Here is a 14,079-nt window from a genome sequence, read left to right on the forward strand (position 1 = left end):
CCCCTTCCTCCTTCTCTCTCTCTTTTTTTCTTTCTTCCTCCCCACTGCTCCCAGCTTTCTCTCTCTCTTTCCCTCTTAATTTCCACACAAGAATTTGACAGTTTGATTAGGTAATATGCAGTGGTAGGGCCAGCATTTAAATCTACATCTATATATCTATAGAGCCTCTTCTCTTTCTACTCACCATGCGACCACCAGAGTGTTGAGCGGGGACTGTGGTCTCAGTTGACTAAATACAGTCATAGGCACAGAGGGTGCTGCATAAATGACCAATTGGCAGACTTCTGACAGCCTGGTCTTAAGCCAGTGACCCATAGAGCTTCTTGGGGTTTGGCACCATGCCTGGTATGACTTGATCCTTTAACTGTTTCTTTCTTTTGTCAGCCAACCCCCTGAGGGAGCCCTGTCTCCTTCTTGAAAGTCTGTGCTGGAATCAGAGGTCTCCACGAGGGTTCCGGAAGCCCACACTCAGTGCTGTGGTTTACCCTGGGAACTGGCTGTAAGGTAATGCTCTGAGATCAGTCCTTCCAGCTCCCAACTCAAAGATCCACAAACTCCAGGCTCCCAGGGGTTTTGAGCTGCCAGTTATGATGAAATATTAGCACAGAAGAAAATAATTTTTTTCTATTTTGGGTTTCTAATCAAGGCAGCATGGTTACAGGATGATTTATGTACTTGTAAGTATTTTCAAAAAGTTCCTTTTAGTATTGTTCTTTTTCTCATCATTCCTCTTATCACTTGGGCTCAGTTTGTTGCTTCTCAGGAATCTGCCTTTTTTTCTTCCACCTACAAAATGCCAAACACATGTTCCCAATCTAGCTCTATGAAACTGAAAATTTTGGGTGAATGATTTAGAAAAAAGTCCTATGAACTGTTTTGCACACAGCAAGCCCCAAAGAGGTTTCAATTGCAGTATTTGGAGATGAAATTGTCTCTCTGAAAACATACAAACAAACCAAAGATAGAGAGAAAGGAAAGAAAAAAAAAAAAAAAAAAAAAAAAAAAAAAAAAAAAAAAAAAAAAAAAAGTTATCTCAAAGCGTTCTGTTTTTCATTCATTGTTTGTTCATTCAAGCAATGATTTGACACTCATTGAGAATTTACTCTGCATTAGATGCTATTCTGGGTATGAAGAACACAGGCAAATCTATTCCTCCAGGAGTTCATAGTCTATGATATTAGCCAACTGAGTAATATGGCTCACAGAGCACTGCACTGTCTACCACCCTACCCTTTGAGTCTGTCTTTGACAGCTCTTCTCAACTAGTACTACTGTTCTCCTCACCCTACTCCCCCAACTTTTCCTACTTACGTTCTTCTCCTTCTCTCTTTTGATCATGAACTTCTCTCTATACTAGACCATTTTCTGCCTGCTCTCCATTCAACTAACTGATTTTTCAAGGCCAAACCTAAAAGTCACACCCCACAGGAAGTTTTTCTGACACCCGCTTTCAAGTTGGGTTTGTGCTCCTCCCATGTGACCTCAGAGTTCCCTCCTCTTATAAGACTTAATATGTTTGTTTTTTTTTTTAAATAATCAGCTGCTTCCTTGCCTACCTTTCTCACTAGACTGTAAGTAGGCTTCTTGAGGACAGGGGCTAAGTTATCTTGGTCACAAATATGTGCCCAACGCGTGGCCATAGTAGGTGCTCAATAAGTATTTTTGAACCAAATATGTGGCCTGGAAACAGATAAGGTGAATAGATTTTAAACTGTACCTCCCACCCCAGAGTTCTTATGAGAATTAAATGAATTGATATTTGTAGAGTACTTAGAATAATGCCTGCATCTAAAGAATAGATTCCAACTCTGTGTAATAAATGCCAGGATAAACCTTGTGAGGAATTCTAGAAGAAAAGAAGAGAGCTGCCCTAATACAGCCTGAAAACCAGGATGGATGAGGTCTTAGGAAACATTTTAAAGAAAAGATAAGTCTTGAAGATGAATAGGAGTTGTTGAGAAGGGCAAAGAGGAAAATTTCTCTGAGGTTGAGGGAATGGCCCATGTAGAAGCACAAAGGTCGCAGAGAACATGACGACATGTTTGGGGGAATTTAGCTTTCTTGTGTGGTTGGAGGAGAATGGATCTGGGTGGGTGTGAGTGTATAGATGGAAAACGGAGATGTGTAAATCAATTACAGATGGCCTCATGGTCCAGTGAAAAGGGTGGTGAAGGAAGAATAAGGGGACTAGATTTGAGCCCCAATTCTGGCACTAACTTGTAAGACAATATTGTGTAGAATACCACTTTTCTTGACCTTAGTTTTCTTACCTATCCATATGACATGCGCCACGCATTAGATGATCTCTGAAGCCCCCTTTTATCTTGGACATTCGGAGAATCAGGGAGAAAGTAAGAGCTTCTTTCGGGCAAGGGCCACATGCCTGGTGCTTGGCAAATATTACTACTGTTACCACCATACTTAGATACTATTACTTCTTCTCCTAGTATTTCTAGTATTATACTAGCATGATATTACTTCTATCATTACTATTATATTATTATATAATTCTTACTACTATTACCACTATACTGTTATATAATTGCTATTACTATGCTACTCTGATACATTATTATTACATGAACACTACTATTATTACCATGCTACTATTACTACTACAGTACTAGAGCTATTATACTATTCTATTACTATACTATTGCACTACTAGCATTATCATTACTGCTGTACAATCACTATTTCTAACTACTACTGCCAGAAATGATAATTAATACCTATTGAGATCCTACTTAATGTCAGGCACTGTTTTACATGTATTGACTCTTAATCCTCCCAACAAGCCTAGGAGATAGGTTCTGTTATTATTGCCATTTTACAATTTAGAAAAATCAAAGCTGAGAGAGGTTAGGTAACTTGCTCAAGAGGCTGAGTTTGAAATTCAAGTAATACGGCTTCAGAGCTATGTTTCTCCTAAGATCTCTGTTATGGTCTCTGTTGAATAACTAAATGGAAGATTGATTGATTGATTGAATAAAATTGAGTTCCTCCGTTACTGTCTCTGAAATGTAATTTTAATAAAAAAAAATCATAGGAAAATTATTATCTACTGGAGCCAGAAATAGGAAAAGTTTCCTGAGTCAGGTTGACTGAGTCTTGAATCTATTAAAGCCTTACCATCCTTCATGTGTGAAGCATTAGCTATAGGACATGAAAGATAAAGTGGTTTATCTGATTTATTCATAATTTAGCAGTATGAGGACGTGAAGCAAGAGTATGCCTGTGCACACATTATGAGGGTCCCTGAGACATTCATGGTTCTCTTGGAGAGAGCAGGGTAAAATGTTTACCTAAAGGTCCCTGGCTTACGCTCTCACATACCCACAGAGTTGCTGCCACTCTGCCAAGTAAGGAGTTATATGAGCTCTACAGTGTGCATAGGTCAGTTCTTTTAATGGTCCCTAATATTTTAGAAACATAGTGAAAATGAAAACCATCATTCCTGGCATCACGGGGCCATTGATGAATGAAGGGTGTTTATGGGAAGACAAGCACCTTCACACATTATCCATTTCCAAACCCTCTAGAAGCATATCTAAGAACTTCTCATTAACTCTATTCCATGGTTATCGGATCTACTAATTTGGAATTTCCCCTGTGGCCCTGTGATTGGGTTTGGCATCTGTGCTTCATCTCCCTGGATCCTCTGGGCTCTGTCTTAGACTGCTGGAACATTTTGCTCCCACAGCTGTTGGAAGCAACTCGTTGATGTAGCCAGAGGCAGTTGCTCAGCATCTTAACAGCAAGACCAAAAGGGGTGAAAAAAATAGAAGTCATGGTTAGTAAGTGACTGACCTCATTCTGTAGGAATTCCTTCTGGAAAGAGAGCTGCGGAGTGTTGTGACAGGCTCTAAGTCATTTGTAAAAATGTTTATCATGGAATTCTAGCTAAAAAAAAACCCAAAAACCCAAACTACTCAAGAAACTTCCTGGTAACACAAATGGAGTCTGCTCAGAGGCCCCAAAGGGGAGTCCTAGAAAACATTAGCCTGGTGAGAGAGGATGTCTGCTCTGCATTGGGCTCAGCTGAGGCTGCAGTGGCATGTGAGGTATCCAGTCCACTAGAATGGTTAAAAGAATCTTCTTGTTCTTAAGTCAGCTCAACTTAAAAGGCTGGCTGTGGGATATATGAGGAAAAAGTGCAAAGCAAGCTACTATTTACTGAGCATGGTGCTAGGAATTACTATTTCCATTTTTCAGAGGCTTAGACTGATTAATGAATTTTCCTAAATTCACAAAGTTCATAAACTCCAGAGTCTGGGTTCAAATCCTGCATGGTTGCCTTTCTTGAGAGTAAAGTCATGCATTCTACATATTTTTCTTATTCCATTGCACTATTCAATGTCATAGGTAAGTGAAATCTCAGAATATCAGGGTTTGGAGGGCCTTAGACACCCTGTGGTCCAATCTTCTCACTGCACAGATGGGAATGGGCCTAGAGAGAGAAAGGTCTTGCTTAGACTCATACAAAGGCCAGGGCCAGAATAGAGGCTGGCTGAATCTCAGTTCAAAATGTTCTTTTCTGATCAGGAATATTGCTCTGAATACATACTTAGTATATTTTGCTGGTTGATTTTTTTTTTTTTTAATGCAGTTTGTAGCAACACCATCTCTTCTTCTTCTAGGCAAGTCTGCTAAATGCTAAGAGCTCACCTTTTGCCCTAACACCCTTTTTCAGCTGGTGGTTATCGGCATTCAGTGTGTAAGACCTTCCCTCTTTAGCCCAGTGAGCAACAGTGTGGTGTGAGACACTGGAGATGTGAAGATAAATGAGTCATGGTACATGAGCCCTAGGAACTTACCAACAAATGAGGGAGCCAGACAGGAGAGCAGCTTATTTTAATACAGTATTTAATTATATAAAGTATACACCTGAAGGGTGTAAAAGAAGAGATTAGGGGCAGAGATTATTACCACAGCCTGGGAAAATAAAAGGGCCTTCCTGGAAGATTCATGAATTAACTTGATTAATGATTTCACTCATTCACCAAATATTTAATGTGTACCTCTTCTGTGGTAGGTACTCTTCCAGATATTAGGGGATACGGCACTAAGAAAGTCGAATGTTCTTCTGTCTAGAGGAAAAAATAAAACACGAATAAGTCAATAAATATTTATAATTAATTAATTAGTTAATGAATTAAAATATTTAAAGTAGCAGTATCTAAAGAGACTATAACAAGGCAAAGTTCTAGAGAACGATATGGGGTTGAAGGTTTATTTTTAACACAGTGGCCAGAGAAGGACTCTGAAAAGAGATGTCATAACAGCAGACAACAAAGAAGAAGAACTTTGAAAATATCTTTGATAACTGCTTCCCAGGCAGAGGAAAAATAAGATTGATGACTTTGAGTCAGAACCAGTTTGGCATATTTGAGTAAGAGTGAAAGCCAGTATGAGTAGAGTGGAGTTTGTAAGGATTACTGTGAGAAGAGAAGGAGATAATGATGCAGGCAAGGGCCAGGTCGCAGGCTGTGTAGGGGACAGGTAAGGAGAGGGCAGTGAGATGGAGAAGGGTTTTCCAATCTTTTTCTTCCTGGTAGGCATAGCAGACAATACCAAGACATCAACACAGAGACAAAGACAAAGCTTATAGCAAATGAATCATTCTGATTGCCCATCTTGAAAGGTTGCTATGTACTATGACTAATGCATTCCTGCCCAAAAGGTCAGATTCCTTCAAAACACCTCTCTGGAAAACGTAGTGCTTAGTACCCCTGGCCCTCGTTGTCCCATGCACCCCACCATGCATCCTACATTCATTATCATCTCTCTCTGGTCTTTATTATGTTGCTAATATTCCTTGAAGGAGATGGTGCAACTCCCACTAAAGCTATCTCCATAAATATTTAGACTGAATAGAAAATGTGCCAAAGATGCAAAGAATATGTCCAGAGGGAGAAGAGACCTTTCTCTTTATTGCTTCTTCAGGCTTGTAATTTAATTCATGGATATGTGTCTTTGAATAATACATAACTATCAATTTACTTAAGAGAGTCCCACAGAAACCTTAGCCCCTTCATCCTTCTGCTGCTCTCTGCATGGCATTTTCTTTTCTTCCTGGGATATACATTCCTCTAGTTTTCTTTATCCTTTTCTTTCTTCTATATTCCATGTTTCTGATCACATATTGAGTGTCAGTTTCTCTTATGTCCATGGAATCTATATTCACTACCTGTCCTCATCTCACAGTCACCTGCCAATTCATTTTAATGAGGCTTCTCCCTCCTCCCTGCTTCTCCCTCCTCCCTGCTTCTCCGAGTCTGTTTCCACAGAGGTCAATCCAGTCTTCATATTATTAAGCCCAGTGGCCATCTTTCTAGTTCTAATCTTAGATTTCATCGCCGAAATGAATAATGTTAATTTGTCCTTGAATAAATTTATGTCTCTTTTGGTATCTGTTTGTACCGTTCTTCTGCTTGGACAGCTTTGACCATTCCATATCTGTCTCTTAAATGTTTGGCTTCCTGTGGGTTGTGTTTTTGGCACTCTTTTTTTCTCTAGCTCCATCCTCCTTTGCCATTATGCTTTCATCCACGCCTGGGCTGTGACTCTGAGAGCCTCCAAATCTCTATACTCTGCTTAGACTTAATAACTGCCTCCTATCTGCGGGCATGGAATGCTAAGTCTCAGGCAACCCACGCTCTCATCTGATTAGTGGGTTTTCAAGTGACTCTTGATGTACCTCCTTAGTTCTGTTCCAGGGCTGGGATCCTTCTACTTTGAATTAACTTGCTGAGTGAGCGTCGGCAAATGCCTTCCCTTCTCTGGCTTCCATTGCCCTAAGTGTAAAGTGAGTGAGCTGGACCACTCCAAATCTCTTTCCAGCTTTCGATGGACAAGAAATGAAGCCATTAAGAAAAAGAAATAAATAACTATTGTTGTGGTTTTAAGAGTCCCAATAAGTGACTCCCCTTTCCTTTCCCCAAATTCATAACCAACTGCATAATTGAAACTAGAATCATATTTAAACAAGAGCATCTAAATCTTAGCTTCATTAGATAAAAGTACCCCTATGTACTGGTTCCTCTTACCTGTTTCCAAATTCTTCTAAGTAGATATTTCCTTAAGAAGGCAGAGAAGCCCTGCTCTCCTAGAAATTGCATGGCAGAAATTATTCCTCTCTAATGTTTGATGATGACACGTTTTGATTTGATTTAGCTTTTTCAAACTTGCGAGAGATTCTAAAGCTGGAGGAATGTTTAAACTTCTTCCAGCTGCCTGTTTAGTATAAAGAACTCTTCTCCAGACCGGTGGTCGGGGGAGTGGGGTGAGAGGGACTCTTATCTTCTCCTTTAATCAAATAAATTTAGGCTGAAAAGGAGGCCAAGTTGACAGCCAGCATTTCACTAGCATTCTACCTCTCTAAGCATCTGCTGATTTTTTTTCTGCTTTACCGAATGAGATGAGTTGCTTGATTTTAAAGGTTCTCAATCAATAAGCACAAAATGAACTTAGAGCACAAAAACACAGAGAGTACTCAGGCTGAACAGAGAAAGATGAGAATGCACAGACCTTTCGGTCATCTCCAGATATTATCACCTGTGACTTTTACAGATAAACACCCAAGATCACCCAACTGAAAAAAAAGCCATGGTGGTATATTAATCCTGATCTTACTACTCCCAGTATGATGATTTTTGCCAGCGCACAGTGTACCAGAAAATAATAAGCCTTTTGATGTTTCTTTAATGGATATTATAAACTGTTTATATCAGTAGCACAAGTACAAGGTCCAGGGTCTTATCTAATTCAACCTCACTGTAATTTCAAAGACAAGAGTGATAAGAATTCTTCTGGTGTATTTGTCTATTATGCTGTTTCATTGTAGGGTAACACAATGAAAACTATTTCGTTTTATTTTTAATTGGAAGAGTAATATAACTATTCTTAGGAATTATACTATTATGCTCATAAATTATCAATTCTTATAGTTGATATAATGAATCATGGTTATAATAGTATTTTTTCTTTATTTTTTGTCAGTAAATTAGTAAGTACTAACTACATGAATAAGTCTTGCTAATAACAGTAGTTGTTGGGTGAGCACTCATCCCTCACTCCATGTGGACAGATATCTGTGAGTCCCTGGAGAGTGCATATCCTCTCCCGTCCTCTCTGACCCCAGCCTGGGTGAAATGACTTGACTCGGTTGATGAGTTTGGAAGAAGTTGCTGAGCATACTTAGCTTACTTAGCTCAACTGTTCTCAATGTGGTCCCAGGACCAGAGCCATAAATATCATTAAAGAATCCCCCCACCCCACTGAATAAGAAACTCTGGGGATGGGTCCAGCCATCTCTGTGTTAACAAGTCCACCAGATGATAGTGGTGCCCACGCAAGTTTGAAAACCATTGGTTAGCTGATTTCTCTTTTCTCTCTGTAGATCTGCCTGCCTAAAGAGGAGCTGTGTCCTGGTCTGCTTTCTGCCATGTGGTTGAAACACGTGAGGGCGGGGGAGGGCTAGGTGAGGGCGGGGGAGGATACGCAGTCATGCAGAGCTGCTCTTGACTGGATGTTCCCATATGCTAGTTTCAGGTGCAGTGTTAGGAAGCCCATGATTTCATATACTAAACCACAGTCTCTGAGCAAACATTTATCTAATGAAGCTGACATTTGGATTCTCTTGTTTAAATATGACTTTAATTTCAATTATGCAGTTGGTTCTGTATTTGGAGAGAGGAAAGAGGTGTTATTTGTTGGGAATCTTAAAACCACAATAGCCAGTTATTTATTTATTTTTCTTTTGACCACATACTATGCCCATCTAAAGCAGAGAGGAGATTTGTGGTGGTCCAACTCGCTTTACACTTGGGGCAGTTAGAACCCAGAGCGGGGAAAGCCTTTATTCAAGATCGCTTAACAAGTTAGCTGGAGGTAGCAGGCCCCCAGCCCTAGGCTCAGACCCATGCATTTAGGCAACAGAACCATGATTCCTCTGAACCAGATCCAAATTAAAACAGAGGAAATGAATATTCAGAGCATTTCGTCTCACCCGTCGTCGGAGATTTCCTAATTCACATTTCAACCTTGGAATTATGGATGCCTCTGTATCTACCTCATTTCCATAACTGCCTGCTGAATATGGGCTCTCTCGGTGTCACATCCGTGCATTGCTGCCCCAGATTCTTGCCACCAGCTTCCTTGACAGGAATTGAAAATGAATTGCAGCTGTTCAGTGTCTCCGTGGAAGGGACCAAATTCTTCATCCTAAACTGAGCTCATCTCAAGGAAAACGAGTAGTGCAATGAGGAAGTGCTCTCAGCTATGACGCTGATCTCACCTTCTTTTCCTTTTAGTCATTTTTGTTTCCAGTCTGCAGTCTATTTCTCCAAATTGGGTTACTTGATCCTCTTCCAGAGACATTTCCTATGAGTTAACAAATCTGGCTTTCAGAATTGCATTTTGACTAATTTAGTTTGTATTGACATTATGCTTTCTTTCTCTGATTCCTTTTCTTGGTCGTCTACTTGCACGTGTTTGTCATGTTCAAAGGTCACCGCAACTCCTGGCTTTGATGCTGGAGATCAATTAATTTACCTCTATGTAGCTTGATAGTGCTGACTAAAATTTATTGAGCAATTGCCATATGCCAGACAATGCACTCAGCATTTCACATGTGTTGGCTTAACTGATCCTCACTGCAATCTATAAGGTAGGTACTGTTATAATCCTCACTTTTCAGATGAGAAATTGAGGCGCAGAGGTTTTTTAGCTTTCTAAGGTCACACAGTAGTAAATGGGCAGCCAACATTTAAGCCTTTGCTATCTGAGCCCATAGGTTGCTGTTTAGCCCTGGGTTATACTATGATCTCCAGGCACAAGGATCTCAAAGATGGCCCCTTCTTGATGTGCCACTCCTTTCTTTGTTCTGTATCTATTGTGGAAGGGGTTTGAGCCTAGATCCTGAGTTTCTAAGACCACTTTACACAATGAGAGAAGTGATGGTTTTCTTGGATGACCCAGCTAGCAGAGAGCTGGCTTGGGTAGAAGGTAATGTAATTGACTGCCTTTGCAGAAGCAGCGAGTGTATTTAGTCCAAGTCTGATGTCAAGGGGAAGAACTGGAGAGAGATAATTCTTGGGGAAATGTTTGGAAATTCAGCAGCAGTGTACAACAACTAAGACCCATCCTCGCAGACATCTTTGGGTCTGAATATATCCAACAACCTGGAGTATGTGATAGATTCTGGAGCACTTACTGCTGGCCGGGTGTCCCAGATTGGCCCCAGGTCACATCTAGGCCCCTGGCAGTCTACAAAAGGAATACTTAAGTTCTATATGGGGAAAGCTTAAAAGGTGCAATCCAGTAACAATGGATTAGTTGACATCAAAGATCTGGGCAGAATTTGTCACTAGAAGAAGTATAGGGATGATAAAATTCTTGTGGCAAATATGTCCACATAGAAATGAGCTTGTTTCACTGACGCAAGCAGAATGGATCCAGGAGTTGTGCTTTGATACACAAATTAGACTTTAGGATGGGTACAGTGGCTGAGCTGAGTCTTAAAATGTCATTAGGAGTTAGATAATGAAGGTAAATGGCAAAGGTTGATGTTCTAAAAATAAACAACTTATTTCCTGTATTACTTTGAACGTATTCTCTTGCCAAGTAACAGAAAACCTAACAATGGGAAAAACAACTCTGAGTTTACTTTTTCACCTAACTAGGAAATCGAGCCTTACCAATGCCAAGGCTGATGTCTACATTTTTTCCCCATAATCATCTCATATTGGCAGTCACAGTCCCAGGCATTTCATTCAATTTCAGATCAGGGACAGGGAGGATGGGTGACATTATCTACACTCACTCCTTTTATAAGGAAAGCAACAGTTTTCCTAAAATACCCCCCAAATTTTCATTTTATTGTCTTGAACCAAATTACATGACCACTTCTGGTTGACACCAGGAATATGCGTTAGGTTGGTCAACCAACAGTATTTCCACATCATGCCTGCTCACTTGGGAGCTCTATGAAGACACCATTGATATTTATTCTATCTCTGTTTCTCTCAAGTGTAGAGGACAGTGTTATACCTAAGAAAGGATAATACAGAACATTAATCGCAGGAATAAATAAATTCAGTTTATTTCCATAGACTTTTATTAAGTGAGGCCCATATGCTTTGGAACCATATAGGTAGAGATCAAGGAGCTTAGAACATGGTGGCTGGTTGACAGATATTCAACATATACACATTCCAACATGTTATGGTACATGCTAGGATATAAGAACACTTAGAGGGTTGTTTCGGGGAACCTAAAGAGGGAGCACATGGCCCACCTTAGTGGGTTGGAGAAAGAGGGCAAAAAGGAAGGCAGAGATAGTCAGGATAGTTTAGGTTATGCTAAGGTAACAGATGACCCCTAAATCTCACTGCAACCACAGGGTTTATTTCTCTAACATGCTTTGTGGCCATTGTGGCTTAGCTGTGGCTTTGTTCCACTTCAACCTCAGCCTGGGACCTAGGCCAGCCTCTATCTGGAGCAACAACAGAAGGAACAGAGAACTCAGCAACCATACGTTGGCTTTTAGAAGCTTCTTCCTAGAAGTGACACATGCCATTTCTGCTCATGCTTCCTTGGCCAAAAGCAAGTCACATGACTCTGCCAAAATGAATAGGGTGATGGTATATAATCCTCCATGTGAGGGGCATTGGGTGGGTGAACAGTAATATTGCCTACCTCAAGGGGCCAGGGCAGGGTCTAACTTTGCTCTCTGTTCTGTCTGGTCTACCACCCCTGACTTCTCTTCCTAGTGATCAGTCATCACCCTTGTTTAGTGTGGGAGAGCCGTGGGCTAAGCTGAGTGGCTAGAGATGATCTGGAGGAGCCAGGAGGCTGACCTCATCTCCACCTGACCTAGGAAGGGAGACTGAAGGAAGGGACCTGGATCCTGAGCCAAAAAGATTCCAGCAGGATGTGGCTTTTAAGGAAGTAGACAGATGGATTTCACCATCTGTGTCTTTCCTAATGCTGTTTGGAGGGGAGTCCTTTCAAGATGTAGAGATGATGGTCCAGACTCCTGAGAAGTTCTTGTTGGCAGCCAGCACTGGTTCTCAGAACGTGTCCATTGTGAGCATGGTCTTCTGGCATGTGGGGGGGGGGGGGGGGTTGGCATCTGCAGAGGCCACTGGGGGAATGAACTGGGGACAGGGACAATGACCAGACCCTCGTTTGTCAGTTGCAATAAACATGCACGAATATGGATTTAACACACAAAGAAGCCACGTTAAGACTTAGCTTGACCTGAACACTTGGTGCTTGGGGAGAGAGACCATCTTAAATTTCTTTGCCTACTTTAAGGTGTTTTAAGCTCTCTTGCCTTCCTCCTGACTCCCAGCTATGCTGTTTGTTGTATTCAAATCCTCCTTTAAAAACTGTCTTAAAAATAAGTTTTAAGATCAATGGTTATTAGGATACACACTCAGATTCCTGTTTGTAGACATCAGGAAATGTGCCCCTGGACTCCAGCATGGAGAAAGGCAAATGACCTGGTTAAGATCACATGGAATTTATTTTCATTCCTGGCTCTGGAATTTTCTTGGACCTTCAGGTACTCGTTAACTTTTCTGAGCCTCAGTTTGCTCATCTGTGAAATAGAAATACTAATCACAGCTCTCCTCAAATGTCTATGTGTGGTATCCAGTGAGAACCTCTATTTCTTGAATACCTGCAGAATAGCAGACTTATCTGGAAATAAGGTAAGTGGGAACACACTGCCATTTAAAATATTTATGTAAGTGGAAGGACTTTTTATTGTTATTGTATCTGAGAAAATTAAAGTTGGGTCCACAAAGGTATGTAACTGTGGGAGGTAAACCATTCATTTTGTCATCAGAATCTCTGCTTAAGGCTTCAGAACATTCTGAACAATCTCCGATCATCCACTTTGGACCATGAACCTTCCAAACCTGAAATTGTCTTAACTTAGGTTACCGACACTTCCTACCTGGATTATGGCATCAGCCTCTTATCTCGTCTCTCTGCTTTCAGTCTCAACAGTTCCAATCATTTACATGTACAGCAGACAAATCTAAAGACACTACACTTCTGCTGAGAATCTTTTCACAGCTTTCTGCTCTTCCAAGAAGTCCACTCCATGTTCCTAAAACCTGGCCTCTGTCAGCTTCTTTAGGATTATCTCTTGACACATTTCTTCCCACCCAAAAATGCTGTCCTGTGCATTCCCATCCATAAACCCATAATTTTTATTGCAGTATCTCTGAGATTCTAGAACCTTTGAAGAGGTTCCAGCACCCTGAAGCATGGCATACTTCCGTCAAAAACATCTTTGTTCCTTCAACTTCTGGCTTAGGTTCAACTACAACACGTCCTCCAGATCACAACTCGGAAGTTGCTCCGTTTCCTCTGGGGAGACATGAATGGCATTCCTCTCTTTCATTTTCCTTCATAGCCTGTACACAACTGACATCTAATAACTGTTTATATTTGCTATTATGCGTTGTCTGTTTTCTTTTCAGGTTGACACCGGACTTTGAGCTTTTTAAAGACGGACCGAGCCTCATTTGTTTTTTCTTTCCCTCACTTCTTTCCTTCCTTAAGTAGTGCATGAGTTCCTACTTTGGGTTAGGCACTGTATTCTGAAGATGATCACGTCTTTAAGCCTAAAATTGTGCCTGACACAAGGCAATCAGGCAACAAATATGAGTAATGGAATGAACCAACCAATGAATCCAAGGTTCCGTTCAAACAGACCCAACTCTCTCTCCCATCTAAAGCTGTTTGGAGGCTAAGGAAGAGCGACATCTTTTCTAACCTTTGCTTTTTGCCATATTGTTATTCTTTTTCTGGTTTCACCCCCTGGCAGAGAGATGTCTTAATGAAAACAGATTGCTCCGTTTTTCTAGGATATATCCTTCAGCTGGTAAACTGCCCAGGCCCCTCATTTAACTTATTATTTGGTGTGTCTTCTTGTTAGCTTGCTTTCCTAAGCAGTGGAAAAAGCATTGACATAGAGTCTGAGGAGCCCAGATGCTCCTACTTAGAAGATGTGTCCCTTTGGGCAAGTCATTTATCCTCTCTGAGCATCATTGTCCTTAT

At 40.8% G+C, this 14,079-nt stretch overlaps 2 long non-coding RNA genes across 4 annotated transcripts in view; one reads left to right on the forward strand and one right to left on the reverse strand.

Moving 5' to 3' along the window:
* Positions 1 to 14,079, forward strand: part of LOC111740300 — a 74,378-nt gene that overhangs the window by 19,651 nt on the left and 40,648 nt on the right. The window lies entirely within an intron of this gene.
* Positions 1 to 14,079, reverse strand: part of LOC111740299 — a 69,118-nt gene that overhangs the window by 8,282 nt on the left and 46,757 nt on the right. The window contains exon 1 of one of the 3 annotated variants that reach the window (XR_002780575.1): positions 3,811 to 3,875. The exons of 1 other annotated variant lie outside the window; for it this stretch is intronic. This is a non-coding gene — a long non-coding RNA (uncharacterized LOC111740299). Of the gene's footprint in view, positions 1 to 184; positions 298 to 3,810; positions 3,876 to 14,079 lie in introns of those variants that run through there. One more of the 3 variants, XR_002780573.1, reaches the window with a different exon arrangement.

This window comes from Pteropus vampyrus, unplaced genomic scaffold (assembly GCF_000151845.1).
Source record: "Pteropus vampyrus isolate Shadow unplaced genomic scaffold, Pvam_2.0 Scaffold61, whole genome shotgun sequence".
Taxonomy (NCBI): domain Eukaryota; kingdom Metazoa; phylum Chordata; class Mammalia; order Chiroptera; family Pteropodidae; genus Pteropus; species Pteropus vampyrus.